General features: G+C 32.6%; 1 protein-coding gene across 1 annotated transcript in view; it reads left to right on the forward strand.

Moving 5' to 3' along the window:
• LOC128174352 (multiple epidermal growth factor-like domains protein 10) overlaps positions 1 to 20,829 on the forward strand; it is a 214,972-nt gene that overhangs the window by 158,944 nt on the left and 35,199 nt on the right. The gene's annotated exons all lie outside the window — the stretch shown is intronic.

The raw sequence follows: 20,829 nt of genomic DNA on the forward strand, positions 1-20,829 counted from the left end.
ACAAATAGCTCAAAAACTAACAAAGAAATTACCAAAATTTTCATGCCAGCAAAATTATAAAATGTTACCGACAATTTCGCCAAATTTCATGCATCTATCATCTGTGGTTCCCGAGATCAACTCTGGACAAAAGACCCCCCAATTTTCAATTAAAGGGCAATAACTCATAACCGGAAGTGAATTTTAAAAATTTGAAAAAAATGTCTAGAGATATTAATATCATCTACATACCCTGAAAGTTTCATAGCAATCAGACAAAAAATGTTCGAGAAATCTCGTGCACAAAATTTGCGGGAAAAAAAAATAATAATAAGAAACAGTAGAATAACAGAAGGGTTTTCCGTTGAAAAACGGAAAACCCTAATAATAAGAATAGGGAAAAAGAAACAAAGCAATAACAATAAGGTCTTCCGTTGGAAACGGAAGACCTTAATAAGAAAAGTGAAAAAGAAACAATAGAATAATAGAAGGGTCTTCCGCTGAAGACGGAAGACCCTAACTAGACACGATCTCGTTGCGAGCAACGAGGAGGTCTTCCGTCCGATTTTTAGAAGGAAATTTGACATCATCGACTTTGATTTTCGACAAAAAAACATGATATGGAAAAAGAGTGGAGAACTAATGCTTTATTGTATCACATTTTATAACTTATCTTATATTGCCTTTTTAAAGACATTTCTTCAAATTAAGATAGAAAAGATTAAACTTGTTTACCTCTGGCTCCTAAAGAACCCTTAATACGTAACGCAAGAGAAAATCATTATATTGTTAGGATATATAAACGTATTATACCTAATTCAGCTTAAATAACCTTTCACAAAATAGCTCTTAGTAAAGGGCTATAGATTAAAGAATTTAGAGCCATTTGATCCCCTAATTTAAGGAGCCAGCCCCTTTTTCTTGAAATGATATGGAAGGTCATTTCATTCTGAACACATTTGTCAACAAATGTTTAGAAATTCATTACCGTTCTTAAGATATATGGGAAAGAAGGTATTAGGGGCCGATCCCTCATCTCCATATAGGGACCATTTAACGAAATTTTGAAGGTTGCGTATTGTTAAAAACATCATTTTGAACAACTTTTCTTCTGTGCTGCATTTCAAAATATTTTTCCTTTCTGAGATATGGGTGATCAAATTTTGGACCTTTTACCCCTAAATACCCCTAATTACATAACACATGATAAAATATTGTTAAAAACATCATTTTGAACAACTTTTCTTCTGTGCTGCATTTCAAAATATTTTTCCTTTCTGAGATATGGGTGATCAAATTTTGGACTTTTTACCCCTAAATACCCCTAATTACATAACACATGATAAAATCATTACATTGCTTAGATACATAACTGTGAGATACACATATTTGCTTCTATAACATTTTACAAAATATCCCTAAGTAAAGGGCTATAAATAAAAGACTTTAGAGCCCTTTGATCCCCTAATTTAAGGGGCCAGCTCCTTTTTCTTGATATCAAATGAAAGGTCACTTAATTCTAAACACATTTTGTTCAACAAAAATGACCCTCTAAAAATCACTAAAACGTCAATATCTCCCGAACGGAAATGACGTCATTAAAATTAAAAAAATTATATATAAGGTTTTTATCAATATCTACAAGATCTGAAATTTTCACGAAAATCGGTCAAGTCGTTTTCAAAAAATCGCTTGTACAAAAAAGCGTAAGAAAAAAAAATAATAAAAGGGAAAAAGAAACAAAGCAATAACAATAAGGTCTTCCGTTGGAAACGGAAGACCTTAATAACTAGACACGATCTCGTTGCGAGCAACGAGGAGGTCTTCCGTCTGATTTTAGAATTTGAGATATATGTTCGATCCTGATTTTGCTGTGAACAGCTAAACATGGTTAAGAATAGAAAAACAGGGTGTACATTCTAAGGGCCAGATTCTATTTTGTTTCAGGTGTAAGAACTTTGTTCAACAAGTGTTTAGAAATTCGTCACTATTCTTGAGATATCAGAGAAAAAACGTTCAAAGGGGCGGTCCGTTATCTCCTTATTGGGGCCACTGTACCAAACTTTGAAGGTTGCAAGATTAAGGTTGTAAGATAAATATATTTGCTTCTATAATACAATACAAAATATACCTCGGTAAAGAGCTATAGAAAAAGACTTAAGAGCCCTTTTAGGTCCCTAATATTAGGGACCAGTCCCTTTTTCATGGTATCAAATGAAAGGTCATTTAATTTTAAAGACATTTTGTTCAACAATTGTTTAGAAATTCGTTACCGTTTTTGAGATAGTTTTAGGGGCCGCTCCCTTATCTCCTTATAACGGCCACTGAAGCAAAGTTTGAAGGTTGCATGTTGTTAGGTTCATCATTTTTAGCATCTTTTCTTCTATACTGCATTTCAAAATATTTTTACTTTTTGAGATATAGGTGATCAAAGTTTTGGACGTTTGACCCCTTAAAACCCCTACTTACGTAACACATGAAAAAATTGTTATGCTGTCGGGCTTCATAACTATAAGATAAAGATATTTGCTTCTATAATTTATTACAAAATATCCCTCGGTAAAGAGCTAAAGATAAAAAGATTTTAGAGCCCTCTAGGTCCCTAATGTAAGGGACCAGCCCCTTTTTCGTGGTATCAAATGAAAGGTTATTTAATTTTAAAGAAATTTTGCTCAACAGTTTTTAAGAAATTCGTTACTGTTTTTGAGATATCTGATAAAAAACGTTTTAGGGGCCGGTCCGTTATCTCATTATTAAAGCCACTGAACCAAAGTTTGAAGGTTGCATGTTGTTAGGTTCATCATTTTGAGCATCTTTTCTTCTATACTGCATTTCAAAATATTTTTACTTTTGCAGGTATAGGTGATCAAAATTTTGGATGTTTGACCCCTTAAAACCCCTACTTACGTAACACATGAAAAAATCGTTATGCTGTTGGGCTTTATAACTGTAAGATAAACATATTTAAGGTCTTCCGTTTCCAACGGAAGACCTTATTGTTATTGCTTTGTTTCTTTTTCCCTATTCTTATTATTATTATTTTTTTCTTCCTATTTTTGTGCACGCGATTTCTCAGAAACGGCTCGGCCGATCTTAATGAAAGTTTCAGATATGATAGATATTGGTCTGAACCTGATTAAAAAAAATTTGTGTTGATGACGTCACATCCGTTTTTGAGATATTGAGATTTTTCTAATTTTTATATGGGTATTTTGTCTTCTGTTGTTCTCCTAAACTATAAGAGATATTAAGCTCAAATTTCTACGGTAGGTAAAGAAAAGATTGAAGTTTTGCATGATTGTTGTTTTGTATGTTTAGCACTACTGGCGCCAAAGCTCGCTACGGCTCGAAAATTGACATTAAAAAAGCGTCGTGAATTTTTGTGCTTTTCTCTCTTTATCTCTTTTCTGGAAAATATTTTGTTAAAACATGTAATGTAAAAAAAGTTTATATTTACAAGACCTTTCAGCTGATATCAAGAAAAAGGGGCTGGCCCCTCCAATAAGGGACCTAGAGGGCTCTAAAGTCTTTTAACCATAACTCTTTACCGAGGGATATTTTGTAATATATTATAGAAGCAAATATGTTTATTATACACTTATGAAGCCGAGCAGTATAAGGATTTTCTCATATGTTACGTAATTAGGGGTTCTTAGGGGCCAAAAGTCCAATATTTCGATCACCCATGTCTCAGAAAGGAAAAATATTTTGTAATGCAGTACAGAAGAAAAGTTGTTCAAAATTATGTTCCTAACAAAATGCAACCGTCAAAATTTCGTTAAACGGCCCCTAAAAGGAGAAAAGGGACCGGCCCCTAAAACCTTCTTTCTCATATATCTCCAAAACGGTAACGAATTTCTAAACACTTGTTGAACAAAATTTGTGTAGAATTAAATGACCTTTTATTTGATATCAAGAAAAAGGGGCTGGCCCTTCAACTTAGGGGACCAAAGGGCTCTAAAATCTTTAATCTGTAGCCCTTAACTAAGAGATATTTTGTGAAATGTTATAGAAGCAAATGTGTTGATCTTATAGTTCTGTATTCAAGCAATGTAATGATTTTATCATGTGTTACGTAATTAAAGGTTTTTAGGGGCCAAACGTCCAAAATTTCGATCACCCATATCTCAAAAAGGAAAAATATTTTGTAATGCAGTACAGAAGAAAAGTTGTTCAAAATGATGTTCTCAACAAATTGCAACCGTCAAAATTTCGTTGAACGGCCCCTAAAAGAAGATAAGGGACCGACCCCTAAAACCTTCTTTCTCCTATATCTCCAAAACGGTAAAGAAATTCTAAACACTTGTTGAACAAAATTTGTGTAGAATTAAATGACCTTTTATTTGATATCAAGAAAAAGGGGCTGGCCCTTCAAATTAGGGGACCAAAGGGCTCTAAAATCTTTAATCTGTAGCCCTTTACTGAGAGATATTTTGTGAAATATTATAGGAGCAAATGTGTTGATCTTATAGTTCTGTATTCAAGCAATGTAATGATTTTATCATGTGTTACGTAATTAAGGGTTTTTAGGGGCCAAAAGTCAAAAAAATTGATCACCCTTATCTCAGAAAGGAAAAATATTTTGTAATGCAGTATAAAAGAAAAGTTGTTCAAAATGATGTTCTCAACAAATTGCAACCGTCAAAATTTTGTTGAACGGCCCCTAAAAGGAGATAAGGGACCGGCCACTAAAACCTTCTTTCTCATCTATCTCCAAAACGGTAACGAATTACTAAACATGTGTTGAACAAAATTTGTTTAGAATTTAATGACCTTTCATTCCATATCAAGAAAAAGGGGCTGGCCCCAAATAAAAGGGGACCAAAGGGCTCTAAAATCTTTATTCTGTAGCCCTTTACTGAGAAATATTTTGTGAAATGTTATAGAAGCAAATGTGTTTATCTTGTAGTTATATATTCAAGCAATGTAATGATTTTATCATGTGTTACGTAATTAAGGGTTTTTAGGGGCCAACAATTTTCTAAACACTTGCTGACAAAATGTGTTCAGATTTAAATGTCCTTTCATTTGAATCCAAGAAAAAGGGTCTTGCCCCTTAAATTAGGTGATCGAAGAGCTCTAAAATCTTTTATCTATAGCCCTATAATGAGAGCCATTTTGTGAAAGGATATTAAAGCTAGATTAGGTTAAAAAAGCAAGAGAACTTATACAAAAACAATACAATAAAGCATTAGTACTTCACTCCTTTTCCATAACATGTTTGCTGTCGAAAATCAAACTCGATGATGTCATATTTCATTCTAAAAATCGAACGGAAGACCTCCTCGTTGCTCGCAACGAGATCGTGTCTAGTTGTTTCTATAATTTATTACAAAATATCCCTCGGTAAAGAGCCAAAGATAAAAGATTTTAGAGCCCTCTAGGTCCCTAATATAAGGGGCCAGCCCCTTTTTTGTGGTATCATATGAAAGGTCTTGTAAATTTGAACGTTTTTTACATTACATGTTTTAACAAAATATTTTCCAGAAAAGAGATAAAGAAAGAAAAGCACGAAAATTCACGACGTTTTTTTAATCTCAATTTTCGGGTCCAGGCGAGCGTCAGCGCTTTTCGAGATAAAAATGATTTGAGACGTTCATGCATAACTTCAGTCTTTTGTCTACTAACCCTGAAAATTTCAACTTAATATCTGCAATAGTTAAAGAGGAGTTCCACCGACAAAATACCCCTATAAAAATCATAAAATCAACGATATCTCAAAAACGGAAGTGACGTCATCAATGAAAAAAATTTGCAACAAGGTTCAGATCAATACCTATCAGATCTGAAAGTTTCATAAAAATTAGATGAGCCGTTGCTGAGAAATGGCGTGCACAAAATTTGTAAGAAAAAAAATAATAACTAAATATTCCAAGAGAGTTCCGAATTGAGAAAAGATGTAAACATTCCCCATTATAAATCTTTGTAGCAAATTTGTTTCGATCCTATGAATGTTTACGAAGGAAAAATGGTAATTTGTGAATGAAGTTTGACCCCTAAAACGTTATTACCTAATTACGTAACACATGATAAAATCAATAGAATAACAGTTGAGATCTACACAAAATTTTAAATTTTGTTTAATTCATGTGATTTTGAATGACAGCAGTTGTGAATGGAATTGGAGATCATGACATGATCATGCACATGACAAATAAAGTGTCTTACACATGTAAATCTTAATGTTAAAGCTGCTTGATCCGATTTTCAATGAAAAAATTATGTACATGTTGAAAATCGTTGAATCCGGATGTTGTGTATTACGGCATGCTGCCCAATCCTGCGACATTATTCAGCCCAAAAAAATTGTGCAATCCGGATCCTGTCTATTCTGTAAACCGGCGGAATGAAAAAGCCTACTGCTTATAATTAGTGAGAGTTATCTCCCGTAGTCCGTCCACTTATCGATCGATCGACCTTCTGCGAGATAGTAATGCTCTATTATCAACAACTTTTTCTGTCGTTGCTATTGATTTAAACAACTGTAAATATAGATCCAAAGTAGCGACTTATTAATGCCGTAAAGTCTTCTTATGAATTGCAAAAATTTGATAATTAGATTATAGTTTACCCAATTTTTTTAGGCCGTGATTCAGGATACTGTGAGAGTAAGACTGCCGATATCGTTTGTTATCCCTGTTGTATGGCTACACGTACAGAGTTGCATATTATTCTGTCAAAATGCTCAATTTTGAAAAAAATAAAATTCTCATTTATATTAATATTTATCCATTGTTTCCCTGCATCAAAACAGTTCTCGCCATCAGGTATTTCAGCCACCTGTTGACTTTTTAATGTTTTGTTTAACAATTTACGGTTTAGCGTGCACTTTTCAGGTAAACCGGATGTTTGAAAAATTATCAATAACGATGTTTGTTTCAATAAGTATTTCCATCGAATGTATTCCGTTATGGATTTATTGTTTCAAAAAAAAAATGAAATGAAAATTGGTACCGTAAATAAGATAGATGAAATCTAATATATTTCAGAACAATAGAAAATGTTGCAAGAATACACGATCAGGACCTACTGCATTAAATACTAAAATTAATTTGCAACAATGTCCTCTAAACTGGATGTTGCCTAATCCGGCTATTTTTTTTCAGAACCCCCTCCGCCGGATTAGACAAGTTTTGCTGTATATTCACAAAATAATCGACATAAAAGAGTTTGGCGTTATTAAACTGGCCCCTTACGTCGAAGCTAGTATGATTGTATAACAACTTTGACATCTGTCTTTTTATATAATCTATTATAACATAAAATATACGGCATGACTTTTTAAACAAAAGTAAAGCAGTGTACATTTGTTCATTAATAGTTTTGATGTCTACGTTGTTAATAATTATTGCAAAACATGCAGGATGAATAAACCCAATCATTCGGAGGATAAAACCCAACAGTTTCCTTTTTAAACATTCCAATGATGTATTTGGGGGGGGGGGTGTATGCCCAAAACTTATTTTTATTTACTTTGAATATTTCTAACGTTGAAAGGAGAGCAGTTCCGTGTAAATACGTCTATAACTTTGTAAGATCATTCGTTTTGCAAGGAAAATTAGTTGATACTGTAATGGCCGACAAATCGGAACATGCAGCTTAAAGAAATTTCTCAGCTTATTATACCTCGAAACGTTAATTCAAATCAGGCACCAAACAATGAAGGGAAATGGAAATATTCGGCGGATCCAAATGTTAAAATATTCTTATGATAAAAATTTGTATTTATGGCAAACATAGATTAATCATTTTTTATCTCCTACAAGATATAATCGCACCTGTGTTTTGTGTCCATCTCTTTTAAACTCTTTGTAGCCAAATCTGTCAAAATTCGTGGTCGTTTCACCCTGTAAACCCCGCTGAAAGTTCACAATCGATGCGCTGTTGAACGAAAGACTCGACTCGACTAGAAAACTTGCTGCATGGACCGTCTAACATTATTTATTTTAATGATGAATTCAGAAACTATTAGATTTCAAAAAGTGTCATTTTTGTTAAGTTACAGGAACATTGTTATTCATGCACATAAAATTTGTACAAAATAAGTTATATGTTATTTAACTAGTGTTTGAAATTTGAGACCGTTCATGACATATCTGGGAAAGAAATTTTAGGGGTCATCCTTTCATCTTCTTATCGGGCCCGTGTAACAAAATTTGAGCCATTTCCAAATAAATGTGTGCACAAAAATCGTTAATAAAAGAATGCAGGTAACGGGAGCTTTTAACAGGGGAGCAATGAATGCTTTAAAATTCATATTTACATGTATTAATTTACCTTGTAAAATTATCAATCATAGGCATTAGATAACTGCTATTGCCTGATTGGTGAATTTGATTTGCCTATTGACTCCATGACATCTACAATTTCGCTTAGTTAAACGAACACATTTTTTAAAAAAATGTATATAAGCATGTACTCCAGTCAGGTGTTGTACTTTACATAACGTTTTTTACGCGATCGCGGAGCGCTTCTTTTTGGGGAAGAACAGTCCTAATCAGACAGCAAATACATAATACAGCATACAGACGTTTTTATTAATATAATTATATATAAATTATGTATTAACTATTTAAGTGTGCTTGAATATGCAAATTTTAAAGCCAATTCGATTTGTATTAGAGAATTAATCTACTAAGTACATGTAGTATTTTTAACCATGTGTTCGCTACTCGATCTTCACAGCTGTCCGAATACAATCAAAACTTTTACAATGAATGTACATGTACATAACATTTTTAAAACTCACATATTCTTTCAGAATCAAAAAAAATTAATTAGTAAATGAATAAATTCAGCAATGAGTATGCTTTTTAATGAATCTGACTTCCATTGAGAAGAGGTTATACCAATATTGTGACCCTTATTATTTTACGGCGTGAATAAATAAAACTTAAACTTGTTTAAAAATTGTTAGTTTTATTGTGCCCGTACCTACCGCAAGCATGTAACATTGTACTTCTTAAGCTGCCTAATCTCAAACGCTTTTTAAATATATTTCAACTTTTACTTACTACATCCTGCTTAACTCTCTCTCTCTCTCTCTCTCTCTCTCTCTCTCTCTCAACACATAAAAAATTCTAATATTTTGTTAGCCAAATGAAGTATCACATTATCATAGATTACAGATATTAATGTGAATATCGCCTATATTTTGTTGAAATTGGTAGTGTAATGCATTTAATTCTCAGCATCAAAATGTCACAAACGAACTGAATTTATTTACATTTCAAATCGTACGACTGTAAAACGTAGTATATTCATTGGTGGCAGCTTTTTCCTTTATTATACGAACTATGATTTAAATCAATGGTTTGATGCATCGTTAACCAATATAATTGAAAAAGAAAATAACAACGAATCAATGAGCATTGGAATGTGTGATAACGTATAAACACGAGAAGCATGTGTCCTTCAGCGAATCAGCTGTCCACTAGCGCGGCATCTCCTCGGCCCGTGTTATGAAACTGTACACTCAACGTGGTGGGTTTGAAATGTTTGCAGTTTGATAACTGAATTTTATTTTCCAACAAAAAAACTATTTCATGACATACACAAGATCACAAAGAACGCCCTTTTTTCAATGACAGTCATACTATCTATTTTTTTTTTTGAATTACGAGAGCAAAACAGCAATACTTCGTAGGTAATGGTATAATCCTTTTTCATTTACTCTTTTATATCGTTAAAATCTGATGTCTTTGTGTTTGCAGCTACATAAATAAACCCGTGTGTGCATTACAGCAAGGCGCATATCTTGTGTATTGGATAACGGTAGACCGCTCGCTAGTCCAGCCGCGACCCATATCCTCGGCCGCTGGCAAGGATCTGATACGTATAATTGTTTACATACATACAGCTCGGAATACAGCTAGCTAAATTTTAAATGCGACTCAAGTACATTGCATAGAAGCAATTCTTTTACCCACTTTCTGACCGCAAGCTAGTACAATTGTCTATGGTAGTAGGTAAAGGTATAATCTTTTTTTATTTACTATTAAAATCATTAAAATCGGAATTTTTGAGTTTGCAGCTACTTAAATAAAACCCATGTGTGCATTACAGACAGACGCAAATCTTGTGTATTAGATAACGGCAGACCGCTCGCTAGTCCAGCCGCGACCTATTTCCTCGGCCGCGGGCAAGGGATCGGATACGTTATTGTTCACATACCAGCTAGATTTTAAATGCGACTAAAATGCATTGCATAGAAGCAGTTCTTTTATCCATAATGTGTTTCACTATAAAATAACTAAAATGTTTATACACTTTCCGTATGTAAACTGGTATCCGTTATGCCTGTTATACGCACAAATACCCCGTTTATTTGCCAAATAAAACACAAATACATGGTAACAAGTTTAGCTTTTTGCACTCACATTACGCAATACACGAACAAAATATTATTGTTACGACATTAATAAGATCATAATGAACATATTTTGCAGCGACAGCCATATTGAAATCCTAACCGCTTTTGAGTTATAGAGCTAATACTTTCAAGAACTCTATGTCCCTAATTTGAGGGGCCAGCCCCTTTTTCTTGATGTCAAATGAAAGATAGTTTAAACATAAATCTTTTTTGTTCTACGTGTCTTAACAAAATATTTCCGGACAAAAAGATAGATGAAGAAAACCATGCAAAATCACAACGCTTTTTTATCTCATTTTTGGAGCCCCACCGAGCTTCGGCGCTTTTTGCGCTGAAAAATTATAAATGCCCTATTGCAAATCTACATTCTTTGGACTATCATTCCTGAAATTTTGACCTCAATATCTTATTTAGTTTATGAGATCCTTCGTGGACAAGCCGACCCTATAAAAATCGTTGAATTGTTAATATCTAAAAACCGGAAGTGACGTCACCATTAAAAAAAATTTCCAATAAGGTTCAGAGTAATATCTATCAGATCTGAAAGTTTCATGTTAATCGACCAGGTAGTTACTGAGAAATCGCCTGCACAAAATATGTAAGAAAAAAAAAGAATAGGGAAAAAGAAACCGAACGAAAACAATAAGGTCTTCCGTTGGAAACGGAAGACCTTAATAATATAGAAGAATAGGGAAAAAGAAACAAAGCAATAACAATAAGGTCTTCCGTTGGAAACGGAAGACCTTAATAAGAATAAGAAAAGTGAAAAAGAAACAATAGAAAAATAGAAGACCCTAAATAAATAACTTAAACGTCATTAAAGTGCCTTATTTCAAAAGGTTACCCTGTTTATGTTCTGTATTATAAGGTATAATTTCAATATTTTTTACACCAGGTAATTGCATATGTTGTTATGGAAAGAATCTATACATTCGAGTGGTTGTCAACAAGGATTTCCGGAATTGCTCACATATCTTAGGTTTTTTATAACACTTACAGTACTCCACTTAATAAAAATTTTATTTTTTTTTCCTAAAAAAGAAACACGTATTTTCAGGTGTTTTTTTTTATGGGGAGAGCTTAGTAAGGAAAATAATTCCGGAATTGAACGAAAAACACACAAAGTGCGTAATATGTAACGCTTAATTAAATTGTCCATAGTGTATTTATTACAGCTTGAAAAAAAAATAAAAAAATTTCAAAGACGTAATTGTATGTGCAACGTAGTTACTAATGATGTGCGAATAAAAACTAGCAACAATTATTGATAAAATGTTGTACTACTTTCGGACAAGGAACTCAAATTAGAAAATTGGAAAATCATTTTAGGACAAGGAATTCAAAATAAAAATGGGAAAATCAAAAGATAAAAACCCATATTTTGAACATAACATCTACATTTTATTGAATTTATATATTCTTTGATGGAAATCTCCAGCAAATGTATTAAGAAATATCTATACTTATAAATTAAGAAATTTTACAAATAAAGTACAAAATTCCTGTTCCAGAGTAACTGCTCATATCTTTGGCATACCAACACGTGTGAGATGTTGTCCGTAAGAAATAATTGAATTTTACGGATCAGTTCATAATGTTAAATTAATCCAAAACCTACTTTAATTTTCGATAAATATGCCTGAAATGTTCGAAATAGCAAAAGGGAGAGTTAAAAGCGGTTGATACGCTTTGGCTGATCCATGTCTCGGGTAGTTTTCATCTTTGAAATATTAACTTACAATGAAGAATTATATTGAATGATATCGTATAGAACGAATATATTTGCTGGTTACTTATTTAGAGCCACAGTACCTAGAAGGTAAAATTTTACAAATGTTGAACAAATAAAATGAGCTGATATCTTTATTTGTTTATTGCACAAAATCAGTTATGGAGAGAACGCTTGCGAAGCATACCTCTGTTAAGAGAATCGGATAGCACTTTTAAGAATGCCGGTTGACAAATTAACGTTATGGCAAAAAGTGTATGACAAGTTATCATGCATCGCATGCAGATACCTAGGGTCAGGCATCTATGCTTAATATATAAAAAGTAAAAAATAAAGTGGGATAATTAAAAGCAATATTAGTCTTGATAGAAAACTCTTTTTTTCAGAACGGGGTGCCCCTAGGAAAACAGTTGACTAATCAACGTCATAGCAGAACGTGTAGGGGGCGAATCAACCATCGGGTCGATCCTTTGGATGCAACAACTTTGTTTTAAAATATGCAAATAAATATGCCTACTCTGGCGCTTTTCTATTTTTTTTAAATTTCATATTTTCTTTATCACATTAGATTGGTAGTAAACCCTAGACATCAATTTGTAAACAATAAACATATTATGTTATGCATAAAACGGGGAAGTTAAAAAGAGTTGGGGGTGGGGGGTTGATACCCCTTCCCCCATTAAAAAAATCGGTTATCTGAAATTCTTATTATACGAAAAGTTGTTCACCCATGTTCGCTTCTCTAAAGATCCATGCAGTTGTTTTGTTTTATTTTTTATGAATAGGTTGAGAAAACAATTAAGAAAACAAATCGGACACAGTATTTACAACAATCAGCAAAAAAAACATGGTTCAACATACTAACACTGTATCATATTAATATGAAAAGTGTTAATTTCCGCACTTTCGCATGATATCATTTAATATCTTTTTAAAAGAGGGGAGAATACCTCAAAAAAATAAATAAGTGAGCTAATTTATAATATTATCAATAAGAAATATAAGGAAGATTATAAATTAGTTCTATTTAATGGCTATGAGGACGATAAAGAGTATATTGTATCCACGAGACAACAACAGTTTTACGAGGTAAAGCCGAGGACATTATTTGATGTCGGAAGGGGGGGGGGGGGGGCTTTCTATTGTCCGAAAGGTCAGAAAATTAGTACTTAATTATATCCTGCCTGGTTCTTGATGGTAAACAAATCAGAGTCATCGCACTTGGAATTTAACTTAGCGACTTTTATTACACCAGATGTGTTCTGAGAGTAAGAACGAGGAAAATTGAATGCTGCGAATGACTAGTTTCGATGACTATTCATCATGAACAGATAGCACATAAACTATTTCACGTTTCTATAGAAATGCATAGTTATTCGTTGTAATTTTCCGTAGAAAATATTCACATTTATATTAATACATAGATAAAGTACATTTGATATTCATAATACGCCTGTCAATATTTTTTTGTAAAATTACCACGAATAAACATGCTACTATGTATAATCGTGAAATAGATTCTTCCTCGGATAATTGTTGCCGTCAATAAACTTGTTATGATTTTAAAGTAGATCCAGTGTTCTGTGACGTCACACATTTTTGTAAAACTTTGAATTCTATAAAAATTGTGCAAGATAGTTTTATTCATTTTATGTGAATATAATCACAGGGATGTAATTAAAAATTATTGGTAGGTTAAAGATATTTTCGCACTTGATTTTATACTAAATTTCCAAATTTTTATATATTTTATCTATGCAAACGGGAAATAACTCTTTTTCTGACTTTTCTCTCAGTTGTATGTCTAAATACTATAGTTTTTCTTATTCCAACGATTAATTTTAAAATATTTTTGTAATTTTAGTTTTCTGATAAAGTTGACATTAAAATTAAACAAGAAAAACAAATTTCTGCATACCAGATTTTACTTCTAACAGAAAAAAAATACATTTTTCTAATGCTAAAATATGCTTTAGTTTATGTTTATTTGGCATCTCAAAAAGTGTGATGACATGTATATTTTTTCTAACAATTGATGACATTTAAGTCTATTAAGTCGAAATCAGTTCAGTTTTTCAACTTTCCTCAGAGAATTTTACGAGTATGGAGCTACTTTAATAGTAATTTGAGAGGTATATAAAACACTATTGTGAGATATAAAAACATATAAAGCTAAGCAATGAACATTAAAACAATTTATTAATTATTTCGACATAATTTCCGTTATTTCTATTGTTTTTAAAAAGTATCAGGAAACGCTAAATAATCGGCTTTGATTTGATTCAAACATAATTGAATCAGTTATTTTGAATATACTTTTGTTTAAGGCAGATTAAACAGCCTAAAAAAACATTTAAATCCGGTTTACTGAACGGATAAGTTAAGCTTCTTTATTTAAGCTGATCCTGTACCAGCACGTGCGAGTTTTTATTGTTGTAATAGTGGAATTTCCGTATATAAAAACAGGTTTGAAAACGAATTTTAAAACGAAAAATTTATTATTTAACATTTTAAAAAATAATCATGTTATGGTTTTAAGCATAAAAATTGCTTAACAATATATCATAAATGCTGTTTGTTTTAACCAAAACTTCCCAATCAAATTAATTTACAAAAATATACAATCGTCCAAAGCATATTAACAGGAAAACTAAGGCAACATTTTACTATAAAAAATAATTATATGGTTTCGTTTTCCTGAGTCTAATTTCAGAATGATTATTACGTCAAACACAGGTCTTAGTATGACGTTTCTATCAAACAAATTAAATATCTGAATCCAGGGGTAAAGGCCATAAAAGTACATTGTGATGTGAACATGCTTTCATAATCACTAGATAAAACGAAATCCTTAAAATCAACTGGAAGAGAAGCAAACAGTGTTTATTATATCATTCCTGCCCTCTCATTTCTTTTTCCAGGAAACAAAATAATGACCTAGGTAGTGTGAGGATGATTAGAGGGTGTTATCGCTGTATACCTTGCCTAAACATGAATGACATGCTGTGCTCAAGAATGCGGGTTGCTTAACAGTACCTAGGGGATTTAGTTAATGGCTGGGCCCTATACGTGGCCACAATCACATAACGAGGCTATCAATCGCCCAACTCTAACGCGAACATCAACTCTTTAAATGACTCACTGAAGAAATAAAAAAAGTGGCACAAACACAAAACGTGAGGTGAACACAATGGCTGCAAACACTTATTCAAGATTTCATGAAAATAGCTAACTAAGCATCCCCCCCTCTCCTCTGGTGTCCAACTATGGCGGCCACGGCGCATTTTTTTTCAAACTCCCTTGTAAACAAAATGCTATCACTTACTGTACGTGGCGAAACATTTTAACATATTTGAAGAACGTTTCGGTAAGTCCAAGTCATGGTTGTTAGTATAAAGTTTCTACTCCTAATATATTGGACGTATTCCTAGATTCGCCGGTGTATTGACTATATACACGTCCTGTATATGAAATCGGTGGTTGCAAACAGTAAAGGCATCTGGTACAGATTCCGTAGTGATTACATATGCACAAAGAAAAACTCTACAAAAAAGTCAGGAATATCATATGTGTCTCCTATAATAAAAAAAACACATCGCTGTTTTAAAGATATCAGCCAAACACCGACAATTAAGACAACATATTTACCTACTCACCATCACAATGATGGGAGACCGGTATATCATCGCACACATTTGGGTCGTCTTGCAGATACGTAAAACAGTGTGTTTCTGGTAGGAAAATTTCACATCGTGCTCCGTCCAAAAAGAAAATGTACAAGATCTTGGCCCTGGTGAGTTTACGCTGACTAAAATCAGTTCATTTTACAATAGATATATGCATGTTTATAAATAAATAAAAGAGTTTAAGTATTCCATAGTAATGCAGACAACGATACAATTGCTTTCACTTGATATTTCAGCGTACTATAGCACATAGTTTATATTACCAGCAAATGGACTTGGATGTCACCAGCTAAAACATGCATGAGTTGATTCGATGGTAAAGTGGAAGCAACGTTATTGTTGCCAAACGACACGCAGGTTCTGATACACAAACGATCAAGCACTTTACGAGAACGATCACGCACGATACACGGACTATCACTAACTTACTGAATTTTCACGATACAGGAACGATACCGATAAAACACGAAAACAAACAGTCCCTTCACCATTTACCATGCAAAATGAAAATATTTTTTTAAGATTAGAAGTAAAAAAAAAACGTGCTTCATTTGTATTATAATGTGCTTGTGTTTTATTGAAAAATGGCATGGACAGTAGCCATACCTTGTTTTATTTTTACGTTTAAATGTTATGATGGAATCCACATACTAGTTATATTGTTTTGTGTCTACAGCAAGTAGTAACTTCTATCATAAGTTTAAGACAATTAAAAGTAAAAGAAATGAACATAATGCATAAACTTTACAAAATTATTTACATACGAGTACAAGTTTATGTTTATGTGATGTGAATCCCTTACGTACGAGATACAGGTAAATTTGTTACCTTGTCACAAAGAATTAGGTTGTTACACATTCCATATTTTCAGAATATATAATACATAATAAATTGAATTCTATTTTTTGTAAATTGCACACTGAAAACGTCTAAAATTGTTTAGTTCTAATGAATGTAAATACAATGTAACAGGGATGAATGCGTATCGTATTTTCAATTAAAAGAAAACTTACGGGTAATTGTTAAGTTTCTAACGAGGAATGGGTAAGATTAACCGCTTTCATCTACGTTTCTTATTTTCTAATATGATTAAACTTATGTGTCAAGATGGTATGGATGCTTAATATAGACTGATTAAAACCCTGGTATTGTGTAAAAAAGTTACAAAACTAAAAAACTGCACGATCACATACGTTAAAAAAACGCAAAAAAAAAACCATTTACACACACGATCCTGCACGTTACACGCACGATCACCCACGGTACACGAACTATTTAAAACGATTGCTTCTCAACAACAACGTTGTTAATACTGTACCCCCAGTATGTTATTTTTACAGGTATAACGTGCAATTCAAATTGATGTAAGATTTCAGTGATCTGGGATGACTTGTTCTTAATTAACAATTTATGCATACATGAATACATTTAATTGTATCAAACAGCAGGTACACTGCCTGTCTAGAATGTCAATATCAATAATTATACAAGAAAAAGTAAAGTAAACTAAATAGAATGTCAATAGTAAATAATAGTCGCACGACGATGAAGCTGGTATGTCATTTTGTCTCATATAATATTTCATAGTCAAGAAATGCTGTAAGATGTCTGGGATGTTTGGCAATTTGAAATAATAAGTTAGTGCGAAAATATACTTAATGGAACAAAGTTAATAGCAATAAGTTATAATTTTGTTAGATGGTTTGCAGCAATGCAATGCAAGACAAGCATTTTAATCTAATTTGAGTTACATTGTTAATCTTTTTTGGGGAGTTGATTTTAATCAACTCTCCAATGCACTTACCCGGTAAAAGCGAAAGTGAAACAGTGTTTGGACCTAAGCACAAATCAGGTATACCGCTGACAACACCTAGTTCTTTAAAATAATCGATAGTTCGATGCTTAGTACTCTGAAGCATTGTTTTTCATGAAAACCTATTTATAATACTATGAAAATAGTAAGATTTTAAATTGTACAAACAGTTTAGATATTCTTAAAGTCTTATGTATTCCTACGCTAGAGTTCAATGTAGTCTCGTTTAACCAGACACTTGGCTGTCTCCGTTAATATCCGACAAAACAAAGTCTCTTTTGCTTGTCGGAGATAAACGGAGACACAGCCGAGCTTGGTTGAACAAGACAAGAGTTAAATCTAGCCTTGATCCAAACAATTTCTCAGAAATATTTCGATTTCTGATCCTACTTGCCATGCAAAATTACACATTGTTGATTTTCAATAAATGATAATCAATAAAATCAACTCCCGTCAGAACATTAGTACTTTGTTTTTAATTTAACGTAGCTCGCGGGTTTTCTGACGTCACAGTAGGAATCGACCTAAGAAGTTGACCGCCATAGTAAACTCATAGCCTAACCTTTTTTTAAATATGACAAACAAGATATTTAGACGCATAACAGGAAATATTTCAAAAAGCTTAAATGCAGTGTTTTACTGTTTATACAAACATTTATTATTATCAAGTGCTGAAAATTTAAAGATGTCACACACATTGTCACATTTTGTTCCATAAAGTACATGTATGAGTGTGCGTTGGAACTCTTCAATTTAAAATCATGTTTTAAAATAGACAAGTAAATGAATTGAACCGTATGCATTAGACAAAAGACTTCTTTAATTGTCACTACCCATCAAATTTTTAACATTCTTTTGGCTTGAGCTAATTATTTTATACGATTACAAACTTTTATGTCAGTAGTTGCCTGGCATTTTTTTGGCATTGATTGACTCAGAGTTTCATCAAAACAAAAATAGCAATTTCCTTTATCTTTACAGCCTTACATTAATTGCATTTGTGCATTTGATAACATTCACAATAATGTATAATTAGTATTTTCATCTTCTTAAATGTGTTAATCAGCTAGTCTTGTCAAGAAATGCATTTAAAGTTTTGGGTTCTCAGACGTGAGGACATAATGACGTCGGGATAACGTTGTAATGAAAATATAAGGTTTTGAGAAATCTTTTAAATCTTTAAAGTTGTTTTGCCAAAAATTGGCCAAAAACACATACTGATTATTTTTTTTATGAATTGATTCAAAATTATATCCTCTGTTTTTGTGTTGATTATAATCAATTTCGTACGAATTGTTTAAAAGTTTGGAGCATAGTTTTGTAATGTGTTACTACGATGGGCATTTAACTATATATTTCATTGAAATGGCGTTGCTTGATTTTATTAAAGGCACTGTATTTAAAACACGGTAACATTATTACCATGCGGACGAATCTCAAATAATTGTTTGTGAAAAGACACACTGTCAAGCATTGTTGCTTTAAACATAGCTCTGTTGAGTGCATTTAATAAAATTTTCTGTGGTTAGAAAAAAAAACAAATTATGGGAATCAAGTGTCAACCTTGAGTCCATACCGTGGAGCTATTACATAATACGTAATACTTACATGAACCTGAAAAGTCCGTTTATTCCTGAGGCAAGATTTAATAAAACAAAATTGGTTCTCATTAATATTTTGGCAAATTTAAGGTCATTGGAAAACAAAAAACTTAATTTGTTTCGGGCCTTTACCTTTCTCATAAAAAAATGAAACGTTCTTTCTTCATACACCGATTAGTAAGATCTTGGAGGTGTCACAATTGATCACAATTTTGACGGTCATTAAACCCGGAGTTGCCTTAACCTACCCGCGTACTATGGCGGCCACGGCGCAGTTGTTTTCAAACTCCCTTGTCAACAAAATGCTATCGCTTACTGTACGAGGCAAAACATTTTAACATTTTTGAAGAACTTTTCGGTAAGTCCAGTCAGGGGTGTTAGTTTAAGGTTTCTATTCCTAATATATTGTGACGTTTTCCTAGACTCGCCGGTGCCTTGACGATATACACGTCTGTATATTAAATTAGTTCTCATAAAGTTTTTGGCAAGTTTAAGGTCATTGGAAAAACAACCTTAATGTGTTTTGGGCCTTTACCTTTCTCATAAAAAAATGAAACAGTCTTTCTGTATACACCGATCAGTAAGATCTTGGGGGTGTCAGGAAGGTGAACCACCTTCAGGTGGTCAAGTTCAAGGTCACTCGTAAGAAAACGCATTATTCCTTTCCAGGCCATATATTAACTAGGAAAATAATTAGAGGCCGTTAACACAAAGGTTGGTTGTGACGAGTAAATATGTTCTAATCCAAAGCGTTGGTCACTATAAGAAAAAAATGGTTAAACCATTACTTTCAAAAGAGAAATACTTGAGTTATTCTACTTTTCAGGCGGGGGTATCATTAACGAGCTTGGTCAGAGTACTTTTTTTTCTTAATTATGTACATGTGCATTATTTTTATAATGACATTGTCCTGTTATTAGCTGGTTTAAGTTTCGGCTTCATAGATACTGTACTAAACATTTGTTTCCTGTAATTATTTCCTATATTAAAGTGACTCTGTGTGGTAGAACATATTCATTACTATCTATTTTATATTTATTTATTCGTTTTTGGATTTTCTATTTTCGTTTTGTGCAGTATATTCTTAAATACTATTCATCTAAAGTTTTATTGCGCACGTATGGTTCTTTAACTTCATTGGTTCATATTATTATCCAATAAATTTGATTCTCTATTAGTATAAGTAACCGTTCAACCTAAGTCCAATTGGGCAGTATTTCATTTTAACGACGTCGGACAATCCAGTGTATATCAGCTGCATCTTGTTGTATGTTAATATTATATTTAGTTATATATTTCTTTCCTACCATGATAGTGATTAGGGCATATTATTTTAATTGCAAGATTTATACTTTATCGTATTTTGCAGTTACTCTTCCCATTGTAATTTCTGAAACTTGTTTGTAATTTCTAATATTAAATTGCTACAAAACATGTTTTACCATATAAATGAATACTGAAGTAACGGTTGCATTTTTATCAACGAATTATCGAAACTAAAACATATTGAATGTACATGTAAAATTGTATTTTGTCTAATGTATTTTTCTTTGTTTATAGGTCAATGCTTTAAAACGTTTAATAAATTTGTTAAACAAAACGGCTGTCTTTTAGATTTCCTTACTGCTCGGTTACATATGGAATAGGAA

The sequence above is a fragment of the Crassostrea angulata genome, chromosome 2 (assembly GCF_025612915.1).
Source record: "Crassostrea angulata isolate pt1a10 chromosome 2, ASM2561291v2, whole genome shotgun sequence".
NCBI lineage: Eukaryota > Metazoa > Mollusca > Bivalvia > Ostreida > Ostreidae > Magallana > Magallana angulata.